Source organism: Triticum dicoccoides, chromosome 2A (assembly GCF_002162155.2).
Source record: "Triticum dicoccoides isolate Atlit2015 ecotype Zavitan chromosome 2A, WEW_v2.0, whole genome shotgun sequence".
NCBI classification, from domain to species: domain Eukaryota; kingdom Viridiplantae; phylum Streptophyta; class Magnoliopsida; order Poales; family Poaceae; genus Triticum; species Triticum dicoccoides.
The window spans coordinates 4,717,616-4,725,017 of record NC_041382.1 but is presented as its reverse complement, the minus strand read 5'-3'; positions in this window follow the sequence as shown (position 1 = coordinate 4,725,017).

The window sequence follows — 7,402 nt, the reverse complement described above, 5'->3', positions numbered from 1 at the left end:
ACACTGTTTCTCATCACCAAATTTTCTCTGAGTGCAACCCATGCTATCAAATTTAATCATTGCAGTTTTTTTCTGATGGTAAAGGTGCAGATAATTGTCTACTTTGTCATACTGCATACTTTTGTAAACATAATTTTTGAAAAATAAATTTAAAATAAGTACAGCACTTCTATCGTCAATTAATGCTGATGCGTGGAGGTCATGACTCCTGAGAGGCTACCACATGACAAACCTGCCACTGCACCTCATCATCTGACTGAGATTCTTCAGGCTGCATATGACCCAAATAAACTAAAGACTGCCACAGCGCCGAACTGAACTAAGTTTGTGTCAGATTATACTCTTTTCTTCTTCTTCCATTGAAACCAGGCCCTAAAACAACTCAAGAATCACAGAAGGTTAGTGGCTAGCACAAATGCTCAAACTGATAAATGAGGGGAGAACTTTAATTAATACTAGCTAACACATGGTGGTTAAACCGTTACAACCGACCAAAGAAACAGTTGGTGTGAGGTCAAACGTCTCGGGGAAAGCGACAAGTTTCGGTCAATGAGGGACGATGAGGTCATCTCATCGAGAACGAAAACAAGCGGCCACATATGGCCGGCCTGGTCCTAGTGTAATTTGGGGGAGGCTTTACCTAGATGTTGGGGGACTGGAGTTGTGAATGTGCTTTGGATGAAATGATTCTTGGGCACCCATGTTGCCATGTGCGAGCTGTAGATATGAGTGTTGTGCTTGGTTATCCATTAGTTAATCACCTATTTCCTGCCAATTTAAGGCACGTATAGTTAATGGTTCATAATTGCTCCATCTGGAAGTATAAGATGTGTTTGACATTAGGAGTCTCCAGCGCACGATTTTGAGTAGTCCATCCTTTCTCTGTTCATATGGCATCCTCGTTTTGTGATTTAACTTTCATCGTCAATCTAACCAATAATTCGTAAGTCATATTTCATAAAAGTTATACCATTGAAAACATATTTCAAATATGAATTCAATGGTATAATTTTTATGGCACACAGCCCACGTTCTGTGGATCAAATTGCTTGGTCAAACTTAAATGTCAAAATACACGGGAGCCATGTAAACTGGTACCAAGGGAGTAGAATTTTTGCTTGGAATATGATAAAAAATGTAAATGATATTTTATACTTCTAGTTTTCGTGAAAAATTTATTTTATTGTAGAGCGGGATCTACTAAATACACTTTCATCTTTCGGGTAGGCAGCTTATGAGTGTTTTCTCATTCAATTATCAGCAGCTGCTAGTTTGTCATTGTTTAGTGATTATTGTTGTCAAAAGTAAATTTACTCGACCAAGTTCTCAGTTTATACTAAAATAAATTAAATAGCTGTACCTATCCCAACATATGCAACATAATGTCTTACACTTCTTTTAGAGCCACAAGCATAGGAACAAATTTGAACATATATTTTTTGTTTACTTAAACAAGTTGCATTTTTGTAAATACATATATATGGGCAGGTTTGTGTTAGAACTCTAGTTCAAATTTTCTATTAGATTCACATTTGTGTCGATTCATTTTGTAACTTCTAAAAATTGAAATTGAATTAATGGCATCAAACCACTATGTATCAATTCATTGATAGAACATATAAAAAAAATTCGAAAATACATAGTATACATCAACATATCAGAGGAAACAGAGAAGCGGCATATGTGATGAACTAACCCAGAATAATAATAATTGCGCCTGTAGCTAGCTAGAATCTAAACTACTGATAGAACATTCCACAATCATCAAACTAAACACTCAATTTGGTGCCAACTACAAATCTCATAAAAGTGAAAGTTCCCCATTATCTTAAGATCCGATGGGACTCGAGCAGATATACACGAGTTAAAATATATGCAAGGGGTGTGACCCAGCCCTGACCGATTTCAGACCAAGTTGGATGGATGTATATGCATGATATATAGCCACTGGATCAATATCTTGGTTGTGATCGATGATGATTAGTACAACAAACTGACTAATATTAAGCTCCCTCTCCCTGCCATGTTCAGGCATGATTCAACAATTAGCTGGTTGACTAAATTATTTGCATGTAGCTACTGCATGCCAATTATTAGGAGATCACATGGCGGCGCGTCAAATGCCCAACTAGCTTCATTAAGGAGTAGTTAATTGATTACGATACTGGTAATATTCTAAGGGGAAATGGCTTAGCTAGCTGCTGCATGCATGATGTACACCTCATGAATTTTTATGACTCAGCTCGGAGTCTGCTATATGTGGCGCCCGATCCGTCTCTTGTGTAGTACACCTCATGGATTAGAAATTAAATAGTACTGACGATTTTTATGACTCAGCTCGGAGTCTGCTATATGTGCTATAAAAAAAATCAGGTTCAGCTAAGGCTGAAAATCGCTGTTTAGCCTTTGCGGAGATGTCCAGTACAAACTCAGCTTGTAGCTCTGCATCCAGTTGGAGCAAGCAGTCATGGAGGCGTTTACCACACATTAATGGCGATTTAATCTTTCGATCGGCGTCTTATGCTGTTTTGTTTTGCCATACTATATGTCAGTTTACATTTTTTTTCTATGGTTTGGGTCGTTGTTTGATTGAGGTTATGTGCATCTTGTTATGCTGGGTATGAAATGTATGCTACTGTACCACCTTGATGTGATGTTTTGGAGTCTGAAATGTCCCTTATCGAAAGAATCTTATTGTTCTTTTTTTTTGAGTTGGATGTTCTGGATGTGATGTTGTTCTGCACTTCAACAATTATGTTTAATTTGAGTATTTAAATTTACTGCAGATTGCATAAACTGCAAATACGTACCCTAGGTTAGATACAATTATGTAAACACTTGGAATGAGTTTTATTATATCTATGAAAACTTCGAGAAAATGCCCACAATATGGCAAACTATGTATGTGTAAACATATGGAGAAAAAATGTGCCCACATCCGAGCGGCGCACAAACATGCATGAGATTGTCAAAGGAGAACTGGAGAATGCAAGAACTGAGTGGAAGTGGCCGCGTGATGAGCCTGACCTTGAATAAGTCATGTGTGCCCTGCGAGAAGGTACTAGAAACTCAAGAAGGCAACACATGGATAGTAGGTGGCGGAGGAGGGCGTGACGGGCATCCCATCTTCTTTGGACGAGGGCGGTAGCCATGGCGGTTGGAGGGGGGTATCGCTGTAGGACGAGGGAAGATGGGCACCTTGAGGGTGGGTGAGAGGCTTGAGGAGATACGATTAGGTCAACCCCTCGCAAGTTATAGTGATCGAGCATATTTGGACACAAAACCCACAAAAACATGTGGTTCTATCTAAGAGATGTTTGTTTTGTATTGCTAATCCCAGATGGATCTATGGAAGAGTCGTTTGTGATGTTATCTCTGCAAGTTAACATTTTCCTCTGCGAGAAAAGGCTTCCACGCGCCGCCATCTGCATTAAGTGGTGAAATGTAGAAGCTCCTGGTGGAAACCATCAGAGATGACTGCGTAGGTGGCTTCTTCTTGGAACAGCCTGTGATTACTGTTATCAATGATCGATTTTGGAGTTTGATGAACCATACATTGGATGAACGGTCATAGACGAGGATTTTCCCCAGTAACACTTAGGAGGGGCAAATAACTATAGCACTTCTCTGACTAGTTTGGTAATTTAGACAAATCTAGATTATAAAAAAACCAATCTAATCTGTTTTAGTATTTTAGAGTTTCATTAATATTTTCATAATTTTTATTATAATTATCTATAGAAGGGGAAAAGTCAACTAATAAAAAAAGAGGACATGACTTGTACCATTTGCCTTGTGATTTGAAAATATTTTTATAGTGTTCTTGGAGTTGCATACATTGAATTTGCACTATGGGAGTTGTTCATTACAGTCATCATTAGCAAAATGATTATTCCCAATGCATCAAATTCATAATGTGGTGGGGACCTATTGTGGTACCAAATATTTCAAGTGCAACCAAATTAAGTGGTGATGGAGACGTTCTTGCAGGGTACTACGTAGTTAGCATTACTCTCCATGAAAAGGGCCAGCCCCTCTCTAATTATGAGTAGTAGGATTAGTATGCCATCATACTTTTTTCGCCTTGATGCCCCCACAGAATATTGAACAAGGAATTAAAAATGTCTATCTGCAAAGCTTCTCATAAACAAGCAGCAAACGCGTATCACGAAGTCCCTAAAAAACATTGGTGCGATTGCACTTTTGAAAAGGCTCTACAATTAAGCAGTTTTATTTTATCAAAAGGACTCTCTCATAGGTGATTTGCACTTTTGAGCTAATCTCATCCCCATACCAGGGCAAGCACGTAGCAATTGCCATGTGAGCTATGAAGGCTCAAAGAAGCTCATCTTGCCTTACTTGGACGGCGACGGGTGTTAATTCATCAAGAAGATATGCTGCAATCAATACATTATAGAAGGATTCCACAGCTACCATGGAGAAAAATTTCCCCTGTTTGAGTTAAGAGCTTATTCCATATCCTGATGACTTCACTTATTACTCAATTATACGTGGAACTTATATATGGTTATTTGGTGTTTCTTGTCCTATTTTTTTATAGGGGAAGAACATATGATTCGAAAATGAAGAAAATTAAAATATGAGAATTTAAATTAATATCAACACTACGTAAGAATTTTCTGCATTCATTGGAGGAGTACAGATGCAAGCTAGGATATATACTAGCTTGTACTCCCTCCCTTTCATATTAGTTGTCGCTGAAACCGATATATTTAAACGTATTTCAGGGCTAAATACATCTGTTCGAGCAACAATTAATATGAAACGGAGGATGGACATGTACAAAGAGTGAGAATCCAATGCTAAGAACCACTATTCTTCTTCACTGATAGTACAAAGGATCTCATTCCCTAGGATTAATATGCAAACTACCAGTCCGAAGTTCCAACACCAAATGAAGTTTTGCAATGATGTTCCCTAGAGTAGAAAGCTTCATCGATCGAGTAACATTACTTCTATCCGTATAGGTCGGCGATTCTCGGCAATCATTCCAAAGGACTTTTAACGCGTGCTCTATAGTCGGAACTCTCATGAACGGCGCTAAAACCCTAGCTGGCCAGGGTTTAGTTATATACCCTAACACAAGCTTTAAGGACGGCTAGCTCAAAAGGCTAAGCGCAATCAACAACTTAACACGGTTTCCGAGGCAGTAACCGACCACGCCGAGCTAGCCTGTAAGTACATACGTGGTGACCTAGGGCATGCTGAAACCCATTGGCTTTGAGCTCACTTTTCATGGCTGGAGATAGAGGGGGTAGGCTGATTAAGCATCGAAACTAACGATTGTTAATGTTAAGCTTGCATCAACTTGCCAATTTGCAATATCATGCATGGATCGATGAGGTGTCAGATCAGGTTATAAAAATGGCCATGCTATTGGCAAGGGTAGGCTCTACGTGTTCTCTCTTCTAGGGTTTGCAAAAGGGGCGGCTGGCTTTCTAGAACGAAGAGATTAACTAGCTAAAACAACTGTGCGTGCGTGCTAGCTAGCTATCTCCTTTTGAGTCATGGAAAGGAGTGTGAGTGTAGAGAAACAAGGTCCCTTGCACATGCTGCCCTCTCACACTGAGATGCATATATTCATCTGTTGCACATACATTGGATCGATGACAACAGATACATGGTTAATTTTGTTGTATCCATGCAAATGCATATGCATGCATGGCTCATGCATGCACACTTGTGCACTGTGTTTCATATATTTGTCTACCCTTCTCCTTTCACTCGACGCGACCATCGATAAAAATCACGATGAAAAAAGATGGGGTCTAGGAGGTGCTAACCTCGATCGAGTCGATTGGTAACTGTGTATTGAGGCCGAAAGCGTACCTACATCGCATTTGGTTAATCTTGTTTAGTTTTCTCTTAATAAGATCGTGGGTACTACAATACTACATGGGGACATCTCTACATGGGCATATATAATCGTGGTGATCAATACGAGTTCATGAATCGTAACCTAGCTTGATCGACACCTGTTAGAAGATCTTTGGCACACCAACCTTATGATTGCACTTATGATTTTCGTTATATTTATTTGAGAAAACTGCTCCTCAAGTCTTCACAATATACCATTTTATTGCCATGAAGGAAGCCAATAAAGCTTTGGCATGTATAAATTAGTCCTTCATTAACCTGACATCATGCGAGCAACTGTCCGTTTTTTAATTGGAGAATTGAAAGACTTGTATCAATTCCAGCGTATGTATCTAGTTTTTTCGGAAAAAGGTATGTATGTAGTTGATACGAATACAAAAGCGTTCAAGCGCTGCTCCGCCTCTGTATCGGGGATGCACATTACCAAGGCATACAAAACCAAACATACCGTGACAAGCCGCTACAACATGCATTAATTTGGTGAACTTTTTCTGGATGCAAGATTCAATGCAGGACATATGAATGCATATAAACTTGGGAAAATCTATTGGTAAATTCTAATGGAATTAAAAATGAAGATACCCCGTGTTGCAAATGCAAGTAGTGTACTTGCATATGCATGCACCGGCCTCCTTGCAGGTGACCTGTAAATGAAAACTTTGTGCTCTAGCTTCTCGAACGCGTTCTTTCTTTGTTGTGTAATGTTTCTTCCGGGACGCGCAAGAATCTGTAGAAACCAGCTGAAAGAGTTAGGACGGCTGGGAATATTAGGTGCAAAGAAATCAAGGGTATAGTGATGTGAACTGCAGCTTTTGGCCTCAAGGATGAGAACAAAATATAAAACACAAACAGACGCTAGGGTTAGGTATGGGCACAGTATTACTTCTAAACGCGCCAGATAAAGCCATCAATAAAACAAATGTACACTTTGATACTTAACTAATATCTCAAAAAAAGTCAATTGACCATGATTTAGAAATGTACACATCAGTACTAGTATTAGCTAAAGTTTGTGATTGTAGATAATGGTGATGACATAGCCGTGGATGCATGGTATGGGAGAGATGTAAGCGGCTTTGTTTAGTGCCATGGCCTTCTTTTGTGATCGTGCGATGTGGCCAGTCTGAGGAAGCTGCTTGGAGCTGCAAAATTTGGACGCTCTCATTAGCTTTGTGGAAGAAAATATGGAGTCAACATCATATAAGATCATCCTTTTGTTCAAAAGGGCTAATGGTTTGGTTGATTGCTAGCTAGCAAGATCGGCAGAGGACGTAGTTTTGCAGCTTCCCAGGGAGCAAACAGTGTGCAGTGAAGCTGCTCAGCAGGTGCGACTTGAATTTGGAACTTATGCTTATCCAAGCAATATAATACGTTTACAATTAATTAGTTCGAGATAATCTCCCTGCATTGTTGTGTAGTACGTCATTTTCCATTGTGGAATTTATGGAAGTAATGAAAAGGAAGAAAAATCCAGCTGATTTTTGTGGGGACGCAGCGCCCGCCC